This window comes from Condylura cristata, unplaced genomic scaffold, assembly GCF_000260355.1.
Source record: "Condylura cristata isolate star-nosed mole 26May11 unplaced genomic scaffold, ConCri1.0 scaffold00009, whole genome shotgun sequence".
Classification (NCBI taxonomy): domain Eukaryota; kingdom Metazoa; phylum Chordata; class Mammalia; order Eulipotyphla; family Talpidae; genus Condylura; species Condylura cristata.
In genome coordinates this window covers 20,056,055-20,068,095 of record NW_004567110.1, presented here as the reverse complement: position 1 = coordinate 20,068,095, position 12,041 = coordinate 20,056,055, and positions in this window count along the sequence as shown.

Below are 12,041 nucleotides of genomic sequence, written 5' to 3'. Positions count from 1 at the left end.
TATATATTTACTTACACTCTCAATTTCTACCAGATTTTTGTAGACTGCTTCATAGTATTAAAAAGTTAAATCATGTAATGCGGGTCCTCAAATTAAAAGGTATCAGGTCCTTTTAATTGTACATATAATGAGCCTGACATTTTTTCATGGCCTTCAAGTCTTCTGTCCTTCTATCTACCTCTCTAACCACTTCTTTGTAATGACCCTGGCTAGACATTAAGTTCTTCTATTGCATATCTCCCATGCCTTATTTAACAACATGGGGAAATAAAATATATTATTAATAATTAATAATATATTATTAATAATTAGTACCTCTTCATCTCATTGTGGCTAACCATGTCAATTTCATGAGGGTCGTGGTTTTCTCTATATTGTTCACTATGTGTTGTTTGGCAGCAAATACTTACAGATTGTATAGACAATGTCTTATCGGAAACATATAATATATAATATACTATATATATATAACATATAACATATAATATACTACTGTGTAATGTACAAGTTCTCAAAATTCAGGTCTGGAAATATTTGTTTATCTAGACAAATATGCAGTGTTCCAAGCCAGAACTGATGACATTTCCTTTTAATAGATAGACTAGTCTTGGGACTTGTTTATTGTTCTTTCTGATAATCTTATAAAAGATGTTACCTCTCTCTGGCACTGCTATTTTTCTCGGGTTTAGAAGAGACTCCAAGAGTCTTTAAGCATCAGTTATAACAATGTGTATGCTCAAATTCAATGGTCTGAAAAATATCTAGTTTACTATTTTCCTAGATACCTTATAATATATTCTTTTAGTCAGATCATTACCAAGATATACATTGAAATCATACTGAATTGATCTATTATAGACTTATTTTTAAAATTTGAGTATTTAGACTTATTTTTTAAATTTGAGTTACATCGTGGTATACCTTTGCTGGCCTATTTTAATGGGCTTTATAAGAAAGAGCCTTGGGCAGATCATCTTGTGATTATTGTAATGATGGTGTTGAAGATGACTGGCATTCCATTCACAGTGTTCTCCTTATAAGGATTACCACTCTAAAAGGATCATGTTTCTAAGATTGAAGAATAATCAACAATTGATTTATTTTGACTGTGGACATTAACGTATAGAGGATTTATTCGCATCACATTTTTGAAAAATATTACAATCAATATTTATGAAGCTCTTAAGAGGTATTTATAAGAAATATCTTTTTCTGTAGCCACCCTAACTCCTATTTTTGAGAATGAATATCATTCTCTTACTTCTAATCCTTCACATTCTCTGTGTAGAACAATTTCTCTCTCCCATATTCAACTTCCTGTCTCTAATACCTTTTAGCCTTCAGTGTAGGTATTTCTTCTGAAAATCTTGGTTATGTGCTCTTCCTTTATCGTTACATGGCCCTCTAGTGTATCCCACCGGAACTGTTACTTGTTCTTTTTCCTTCCCCACAGGAACTAGAAGTCCACTTTAAAGAGAGTGTGTCTCTGTTAACCATCTTGTTCTCTACTCTTACTCTAGAAACCAGCACTTAACAGACCTTCGGTTTTTGCTTTTTCAAGAAGTGAATAGGTTTTTTTTAGATATTATAAATATAATTTCTTTTTGAATATTATCTTTAAATGTGTGTGATAAAGTCTACATTGGTTACTGTACTTCTGACCTACTGGATATAAATCAGATGTCCCTACATCTGATTTTTTTTCTCCTTGGGCTCCATTAAATTGCTAGGGAAGGTCACAGTACTCAGAAACACTTTATTGATTTATTATAAAAGAATGTAACTCAGATACAAAGGGGAAGGCCCTACACACCCCATGCATCTGGTGCCTTCTCTGGAGCACCAGAGTCACCTTGTGCTTTTAGACATGGAGCTATCTGAGTCCTGTTTTTAAGGGATTTTTATCGAGGCTCCATTACATAGGCTTGGTAGACTCAATCCTCAGACCTTACTGCTGGCCTTTTGGGGACTGTCTGGGTTGTGAGACTGGAATGTACTACTCTCTGCTCCCTTGGTAGGTTCCTCCAGCCAGGAGCTCTCATTTTCATTCCAAAAGCCACACCATTAACAACAAAAGGACCTCTACTGCTCTTAAGAAATTTCAAGGGTATTAGGATCTCTGTACCAGAAATGGGAATGAAGACCAAGAATATGTTTTTCATAATAACTGACAGCATCTTAGTCTCTTTTTAGATATGTGGTCTTGCTACTTGAGAGTCATTTTTATCATCTGTAGAATGGGATTAATAATAATGTCTACTTACACAGGTTGCCATGAGGTTTAAAAGAATAATGTAAATAAAACATGATGAAGACCTAATAAATAATAGATATAATTATTGTCAGTAAATATGTCCCTCTCCTAGTTTACAAATTCACTGAAGTCACAGATTTTTGTTTCATTAATCATTGAATTTCTAGCCTCAGTGTTTGGCATGGCTACTTTGAACGTAATCATGTATTTGCATGTAAAGTAAACCATGAGAAAAGTAAAGCGCTGACTCTTGTCCACTTACAATTAAATGTGAGTCAGAACATTGGGCTATTGGAACTGAGATGCAGTAGGAATGGAGGCGAATTGTGGTGGGGGGGAAGGGGGGCATGGGGCATGATGACAGTATCTTTAGAGAAAGGAATGTCAGCAGCCAAAGAAGAAGTACAGCAAGGTTAATTGGGAGAACTTAAAAAAAAACAACAACTAATTCTCAGTTTTAGCTCTGGTTAGCTTTTGGGGATAGTTTCAATGCTAATCCAAGAAAACAGAAAAAAAGAATTTTTGTAAGTAGGATCACTTTGCTGGTATTATTGTTTTATGACAGGAATGTCATAGAATAAGATAATTTGGTAAACAGGCACAATATGTTTTTTGGGCTGAAGTTTATTTGAATAGACTAGACAATATACCCAAGAGGATATGTATTAATTAGTAAGCTATTACTGTTTAATTGCTGCTAATTTCGATTTTGTAATTGAAAGGAAGTAGAAGGCTACAGAATGGTGTTGACAGCATATTGGGATAGAAGGAAAGTTGAAAGAGTTCTACATCTCACCTTTCAGTGATGAGACAGGATTGTTTCACTTAAATAAATTGTGTTACTGAACTCTCTATTTCCCTTTAAAATAACTAAGTATGGTATAGAAATAAGTGAGAGTTATTTCAGAGTCTACATTATTTTACTTATTTATTATTTTAGGTAATATTGGCTTACAGCATTGGGTAAGTTTTAGCAGTATAGCTTTACAAAATTCATTTTCACATATAATAAACATAATATATTAAGTAATATAAATGGTGCAATGTTTTTTAAAATTATAGTTGATCAAAAACCAAGTTTTTTCAGATTAACAGCACATATAATGATATTTAAATTTAATTGTGAGTTTATAGAGAAAAAACTCAATATAAATGCACAATTAAAAAAAACACACATATAGTTATAATTCTTAACATTTCATAAAATTGGAGTTACATTCTTTTCCAGAATCAGAATGTAAGGAGCTCTGAGGCCTGCTTCCAAAGAAACAACCATAACTGCTGAGATTATTTTTTAAAAAAACAACAATATAAAGTCTCTGGAACCTGTCCTACAGACACAAAGAAAATGGAGATAGATTTCTTTAAGAAAATTCTCTTAATGGCCCTCCCTGGTGGCGCAGCGGATTAAAGCACAGCACTGAGAATCTAAAGCTGCTTCCCCATGAGTTCGTTCCCCGTCTGCCCCGGAGGAGACCACATGGCGTGGCAGACCTCTCCTGACCCGCCCGCTGCTCCCCTCAGCAGTGTACTTCGTGGATCTGCCTGTTCTGTTCCCTGCTCTGTCTCTGGTGAAGCCTCTCACCGCCCCTGAGCCTCTGGCCTGCATCCCAGTTCTGTATGCACAAATAAATAAATCTAAAAAAAAAAAAAAGAAAATTCTCTTAAATCTCTACAAGAAGAGTAAGAATCTTTCACAAGTGTCAGAGCCCCATCTCCAGCCCACCCCAGCTGGTGTAATGGAAGTTCAGCCTGGACAGTGTGGCCAAGAAGACAAGGCCTCCTGCTGTGTGTCTCCTCTGCAGAGAACTCTGCTATTTCACAAGGAAGGTTAGGCCATCATCACCCTCAGAATTTCTCATCACCTGCAGTTCTGTGTGGCAGAGGTCAAGTCTAGGTGAGTATGGCTAAGCACTTAGAAATATCCTCCCTCTACTCAGTGCCTACTCATAGCGGAAATCTACTCAAAGTGCTGCTGTGCTGGGACTCCCAGGCCCGTCACTCTCACCACAGCTCATTCATTCTCCGAGATTAAGCCTGGAATAATAAAGGCTACTATCCTTGCCAAGTGCTCATAAGTTAGGGGTGTTACTCTGAAAGAATGAGGACATGACATTCCTCTGCTCCTTAACTTCAGAGCAGTGGCTCTAGAGCTGTCCATAATGAGTTCAGGAACTCTCCAAGAGGAACTAATTGATTGAAATTTTGAAACAGAGTGTGAGAAAATTCTTGTCTAAGGTTATCCTGAAAACAGTGGAGATTTAGTTAAGTAATTAACAGGAGGCTGGGAGCTTCCTGAGGGCAACAAACTAAGTCTTCTGCTGTCTAGCTTACTAGAAACTCAGGGAAGGAGAAGTTGGAGCCCTCATATCAGCTGATTGGACTGGCAGCTACTGCAGCTGCTTTGAAAAACAGTTTGGCAGCTCCTTTAAAATTTAAACATAGAGTTATCCTATGACTCACATTTCATTGCTTGTTATAGATAAAGAAAGGAAAACGCATGTCTGCACAAAACTTTACATAAAAGTTCATAGCGTTTTTTTCGTAATAGACAAAAGTGGAAATAACACAAATGTTTATCGAGTCATGAACAGGTAAATGGATGTGGTATAGCCATAGAATGGAATAGTACTCAGTCAGAATAAGGAATGGGGTCATGACATACACTGTAACGTGGGTGAACCATGAAAGAATGCTAAGTGAAGGGATTTAATCACAAAAGACCATATGTTCTATTACTCAATTTGCATGGGCTATTAAGAGAGATGATTTAATCTTAATCGAATAGTTTATAAAAACCCTGTCCTAGACATAGGGCCTCATTGAGAGGCAAGTCTCTAGAGACAAAGTAGATTAGTGGTTGCTAGGAGTAGGAAGTGGCTGAAGGAAATGAAGACTGACTTCTAATGAGTATAGCACCTCTTTCTGGGTGATAAAAATGTTCTGAAATCGATTGTGGCTATGTTTGCACACTTCTGTAAATATATTTGCCTGCTGAAGTAGTCACTGATGTGAAGTGAATTCAAAGTTTAAAATAAATGTATCAAAGTGCTATTAAGAGCCAAACTGAGGACCCAGGCCCAAGGGATGGTCAACAAATTTCTGTGACTGACTTACCCACTGCCACAGGTTTAATCTCAGTTTATACAGGTAAATAACAAATTGTTCTTTCAAAAAGATATCTGGTTAATTTAGCTACCTAAAAGAGGTTGATTTCTCACATTCTTAATTAATGATAAAAGAAAAGTTATTTGTAACTTCAAAATGAGTCCCTAATTTAATAAAGTCAATTCTTTCAGAACTATTTGTGTAGTGAAAGATGCAAGGACCAAAGGTTTTTTGAATCTCTTATCCTAAATGGTACCCCTGTAGATTTGAGGGTGCAGCCAAGTCTTTATCTCCTATTTCTTCTATAACTCATCATCATGACAGGCAGACTCACACTATGCTATTTCCTTGCCACAGGCATCTTTCCAGCAAAGCTATTGTCTTGATGACCTTGCCCCTGAGGGTCCCTATCAGGGCAGAGGAGATATTTCCAGCAGAACAAAACATAGAATTTTATTTTTTGGGTCCACATGCTAAAAGCCACAGAAGTATAAATGTTAAGTGGGTGAATTATGTGTTATATATCAAAAAGATTCTGTGAAAGAAATTGTTACTGTTTTATAGGAAATGGGACCTTAGATGGTTTTTCTGTTTTTATATCATCTGGTCAATAATCAAATAATCTAGTGGCCATCGCATTGTACCTTGTATCATATCACACGCCTGACTGCAGACACTTTTGTTTTTTGGTTAGGTTTAAGCCTGCAGTTTGGTGCATATGAGCATGCATATCAAACACTATTGAAGTACCATTGACATTTAATAATTGCACATCTTTAAAGCATACCACTTCATAACTTTTGTTGTACACACACACTATGTAAACTTCTAAACTCATGACTAATATCAGTAAAATAATACCATAAATATCTTCACTATTCTGAAAAGTGTCCATGCATAATCCCTCTCTTTTGTTCTGCCCAACTCTTCTCCTATCCCCATGCAGTTGCTCACCTATTTACTATTATCATAGATTTATGTTTTGCAGAATTGTCTATATAGAGAATCTGTATATCCTATGCAAGTATGTATTTTTTGCTTGAGTTGTTTATTTAAACATGATTTGAGATTTTTCTTCTATGTATTTTATGATTTCATGTCTTACATTCAAGTCTTTTATCCACTTTGAGTGTGGCTATACAGTTTTTCCAGAACTATTTATTGAAGAGGATTTTAATTCTGCAATGTACGCTCTTAGCTCCTTTGTTTCAGACTAAATGCCCAAATAGGTGTGGGTTTATTCCAGGGTTCTCCATTCTGTTCCATTGTTCTATTGTTCTGTGTGTCTGTTTTTGTTGCAGTACCATTTGATTGTTACATCTTTGTAGTTAATTTGATACCATTTTTTTTTTGTCAGCATTACAAAGCTGTGGTCTTAAAAGCAAGTTGGAGATAAGGACTTGAGTAATATTACACGTATAGCTTCAATCTATGCACCTTCTTTATAATAATGCCCCAAACTCTTCGCTCAGTGATTTGCTTTGTGTATATAGTTCACAGGGCAGAAAGTATGTACAATAATAATCTCAAATGTGCATATTATAATTTCAGCTGCACAGAATTGACTTTTAATTCTCAATTCTGATTCTAAATTCCTAAGGAAAACTCTAGATCAAGTAGATCCACCCGGCCTAGCCAACTTATGGGAAGGGTCATTAGGTCAAGAAAGGTTTAAAGTGACTACTAGAATTCCTTTGCTATTTATAGGAAGATGAGAGTAAAGAATGGTTCTTAAGAAATAAATGGTTCAACAGTGAGGATTAATAGAATAACATATTTATTTAAAAAATATTTAGCATTTAAGTTTAACTATTTTATTGATATAAACAATGTCATGATGATCTTCATAAATATACATTTGCACAATTTTATACATTAAATTTAGGGTAGAGTTTAGGAAACTAATGGAATGGATACAATTTTATAGAGACAAAGTTTAGACCAGTTCATATTTTCTGTAGTAGTAAGTGCATATGGATGAGGCTTCTCTGCAAACTAACAACATTGAGCACTCTCAAGTATTGATAGATCTTTATCTATCTTATGGATAATATTTTTTAGTATAGGTAAAATAAATCTTGGTTTAATACACTTTTATTAACTATAAAACATTGAATTTATGTCCTGCAGTGCTGAAAACGAGTCTCTTAATAAAATATTTACAGGCAGCTCCTCCATCTGTTCAGCTCTCCTGCCTCCAGATACCAGTGGAATTAGTGTCCCCTTCCCGAGCCTGATGTCCCAAGGAAGCCACCCTGAATGCCTGATTTGGAAACTTATACACTAGCATATAGTTAGTACCTCTTTTTTCATACTCCGCTTCACTCCCATCTTTGCTAACTCTCTTTTATTTGTTATATACCTATCTTTCTTCTAAGTCATTTACTCCTCTTAAAACAAATTGCACTTCATCAATCTTTAGCACTTTCTTAAAGTCAGTATCTAGCACAATATATACTTGTTATGTGAAATGATGGCCTGGATGCTTGAGACCAGTGGACTTATTTTCAGAGATCTGGATTTTTCACCTGGCTGCAGTCTTGATCTTTATGGTTGCCAAGGGCTTTTTCTCTCAACCAGTTTTCCTACACACATAACCAGAGTTTAGATGGAAAAATTCCCAAAGTTTTTCTTTTTTTTAATCTAAAATTTCTCTAATAATATTTTGCCTTTTTAACACTAACAATGTATGTGTACATTCTAAAAAAAATGTAAATAATATGTTGCAAATGTCCATCTAACAAGTCTACAGAATCTATTTTCTTTCAAAGGTCGTATCATTTACAAAATGGAGTGTTTCACTTAGCTGTCATCTCTCTGCAGTATGTTAGCCCCATCTAGTGAATGATTAATGAATTCTCAGAAACCAATAGCTTGTGAACAGTTTTTAGGCTATTGCTGTGTCAGTCATCTTGTTTTCAATCTGTGACCCTTTGCCATTTTAGGTTAGCCAGGGTTGAAAGAGAAATTTATTTTGAGATTAGCTTGGGAAAATTTTGAATGCCTTTGGAGAACCGAAACATTTTAGAATGGAGTAATATTAAGGTTTGCAATCTGTTTCTTGATTTGTGTCCTTCCTCCAGTTTTTATATTTGCCAAACATATACATTCTTATAATTTAAATAGTCATGTCATTGTGAGTGATTAGATACAGCAAACAAAACCACCTTATTACTTCCTACTTCTTTTTTCCTAAAAGTAGTTGCACTTACCTGATCTTAGTTAATTACTTTAACTTTTACCTCCAGGTCTTAAATAACATGTTTATCACCACTTGGCTTTGTTTCGCCTTTAGCCACTACAGAAAAAAAGGACTTAACTTTTATTTCAAAGGTATATATTTATGCTGAGATATTATATGCTGAGATGTACAAAACTGGGTAACTTTTCTGCTCACTTTTTCTTTCCAGAAGTTGTCATGTTTTATCACTTGCTTAGTTTCCTATGTAAGAAACACATAGTATATGGAGTGGCAAACACATAATATTTACTACTTGAGACTCAAATTTGTTGTCCATTAATATCAAGGCTGTGAGCATATCATGCATACTACCTATTTTCCCTGGCCTCTGGCCTGATATATTTGGGCTGTTCCTCTTTGCCTGATAGACAGTTATTATCCTGGATCTGCCTTCATCATCAGCCTGAGAAACCTGCTCCTCTTTCCCTATGGTGGGTTTCTCTGTCATATATTTTCCTGTCTTTTGGTTTATTCATATTTTAATGAAAGATATGTTCAGGAGCCTCCAGAGTAAGTGCATGGGAAATATATTTTTTTGAGACTTTGTGTGGTAGAAATAGTGAATTGTCATTCAGAATTGTTTCCTTCAGACTGGAAAGTTAAAAACTATATTTTCTCACAGCAGGGTCCTGGAACTGCTCTAGTTTGTGCCAATGAGAATTGCAGTTTGTGCCAATGAGAAATATTCACACCAGTTCTGAAGGTGGAGCAACATGCTTCACTTTTGCAAATACTACTGTGTGGACTGGATTCTTTTAATCATGGATGTTCCCTGTGTTTGGTGGCTTCTAAAGATCAGAGGGAGCAGTAATCCCTTTGGTCAAAGTCGTTCTTAAAAATGATTAGTTTATTCAATCATTCAACACCCCACCCTGTTGATTAAAACTGAGATGGATTCTGTTCCCCACCCTGGCCCTTGGGTGATACTTGTACATATACTGCTTCGCTAGATAAAGAATTCTAAATCTGAAATAATTTTTATTTTTTTATCTAGTACTTCTGTTATGAAATAGGAGACATCTTAATCCCTGATCCAATTTATGTGACTTTTTCCTCTTGTGGGAAGATGAGGAGAATTACTTTTTGCATTAGTGTTCTGTAAATTCGGGTAATGTGCAGTAATTTGTCTGTTTTCATGCATCGTGCTGTGCTCTTGAAGGAGCCTTTCATCAAAGAAATTCGTGTCTTTTTTGGATGGAAAATCATTTAATTGCTTTAGGTGTATTTACATTCAGTGGTTTTGTCTGTTCTTTTGTTTTGGAACTGTTATTATTATTTTTCTGTTGTTATTGGACTTTCTGGACTGGCACTCTTAATTTTATCTTTTGTTCACTTATTTTCCATTTCCTCATCTAAACTCTTTTAAAAGAGATGTCCTTACTTTTATCTTTTAACTTGTATTAAGATCAAAACATTTTTACCATTATATTATCTATTCCAAGAGCATTTCTTTTTAGTTATCACTTTGTTAAACTTCGATCACATACTGTTCTCATTTTATTTCAGCTTCTTTTTTCCTCGAAATATATGGATATTATCTCTGTTTCACTTCAGTTGTTTTCTTTCCTGCATTTGGATTTCTCCTCTATTTTTAAGTAGTAGCTTTTCTCAAATGACTGATGAACTTTGGAGGTTGTTCTAAGTAACCATGAGGTACATAAAGGGTGACTAGAAGTTCCAAGAATGGGCTTGGATTTGTCTCCTGTGAGCTTCACACAGGGTGTGGGAGGGTTGGTTAGCCACAGTGATGCTAGCCATCTTCCTCAAAGCAGAACTACCTATTTCCCTCCTAGAGGGAAAATGCATAGATGTCCGCATATGAGACTGTGAGAGAAACAAGAGGGTCAGAGTCCCAGTCTCTGGTGTGATTCTGAAATAAGGAGTTAAAGGAGGACGCCACAGGTTCTCCACTGCACAGGCACACTCTCTTTTACAGATTGTCAGACTTTGCTTTTTAAAACTGAGGAGGAATTCTAGCAACAAGCTCTTCCTTTTTTTCTTTCTAAAGATTTATTTCTTTATGTGTACAGAACTGGGGTACAGGCCACATACAGAACTGGGGTACTGGTCAGAGGTGCAAGGGCACTGAGAAGATTCACCAGAGGCAGAATGGGGAGCAGAACAGGCCGTCTGATGAAGTACACTGCTGAGGGGAGTAGTGGGCGAGACAGGAGAGGTCTGCTGCATCATGTGGCTGACCTTCAATGCTAGGGGTCAAACTTGCACTAAAGCAACTGTGGCTAGCTTGCAGTGTTGCACTTTAACTCACTGTACCACCAGGGAGGGCCAGATTTGACCGTTTCTTAAGCAAGCTTTCAGTTAATTCTCTTTGTTAATCACTTCTTTTAACCCCAACTTTTAGAAGGACTAGAGGCTACCAATTCCAGAGCACTCTGGTGATTATACACAGTAAATTTTATTTCTGTATGGTGTTTTTACTCCTCCTTAAGCTGGGTCCTTTCCTCAGCCTTGTTCTGTCTATGCTGTTTTCCTTTCCAGGTAGCCCCTCTTCAAATGGTAGAAGAATAATTACTGGCAGACCAAAGTGTGCACTCTCCTCCCTGGTGTAGTGATTCTACTTGGACAAAATTCCTGCAACTCCCCAAGAGCATTCTGGTTGGGCTTTAGGGCTGGACCCTAAACTCATCACTGGATGAGTGATATTCTTCACACAGTAGCAAACTTTGATTTGCCAGATTGAGTCACACACATATTGCTGTATACAGAAAGTTGAGTGTCCTCAGATAGCTAAAGTTGGTTAGAATTGGTAGAGGAGTTCTTATTAAATGTTCCTAAAATTAAGGGATACACAGAAGATGTTTAAAAAAATCATACAGGTAATCAGTTCTAAGTATGGAAACTTTGGAAGGGTGGAATAATTTTTTTTTCTTAAACATACTTAAAAATCATCTATTAACATTAATTAAAATATCATGGAGGATATTATCTTTTTATGAAGATGATTATGAAGCATTTGCTATGTGAACCCTGCCTGAACATGTGGCAGAGGCCTGATAAAGGCATGAAAAACAAACTTGGAGTGTTGTCTCAGTCAAGGCAGGCTACCTTGTGCTGTAGTAATAAACAGCTCAATTATAATTAGCTGAAGGAAGGGAAGTTTTAGTTCCTTCTCAAGTTACATGTTCATCACAGGTCAACAGGTGGCCTATGCTCACAATGGTCACTTAGAGATCTAGGCAGAATAGCCACCATCTTGAACCTTTCATCACTTTGGCAGAAATCCAGATAGCTCTAGATGGGTTCACATATATAATTACATGTTCTGATATAAAAAGGACACATGTCACTTTCATATTATATTTCCTCAAAGATACCAGGAGCACAATTCTGTGTCTGGAAGGATAAGATCTGGAAGATCTTGGTGAATGACTAACATAAGTATTTATCCTTATATATTGAAAACCATGTTAGAAGATT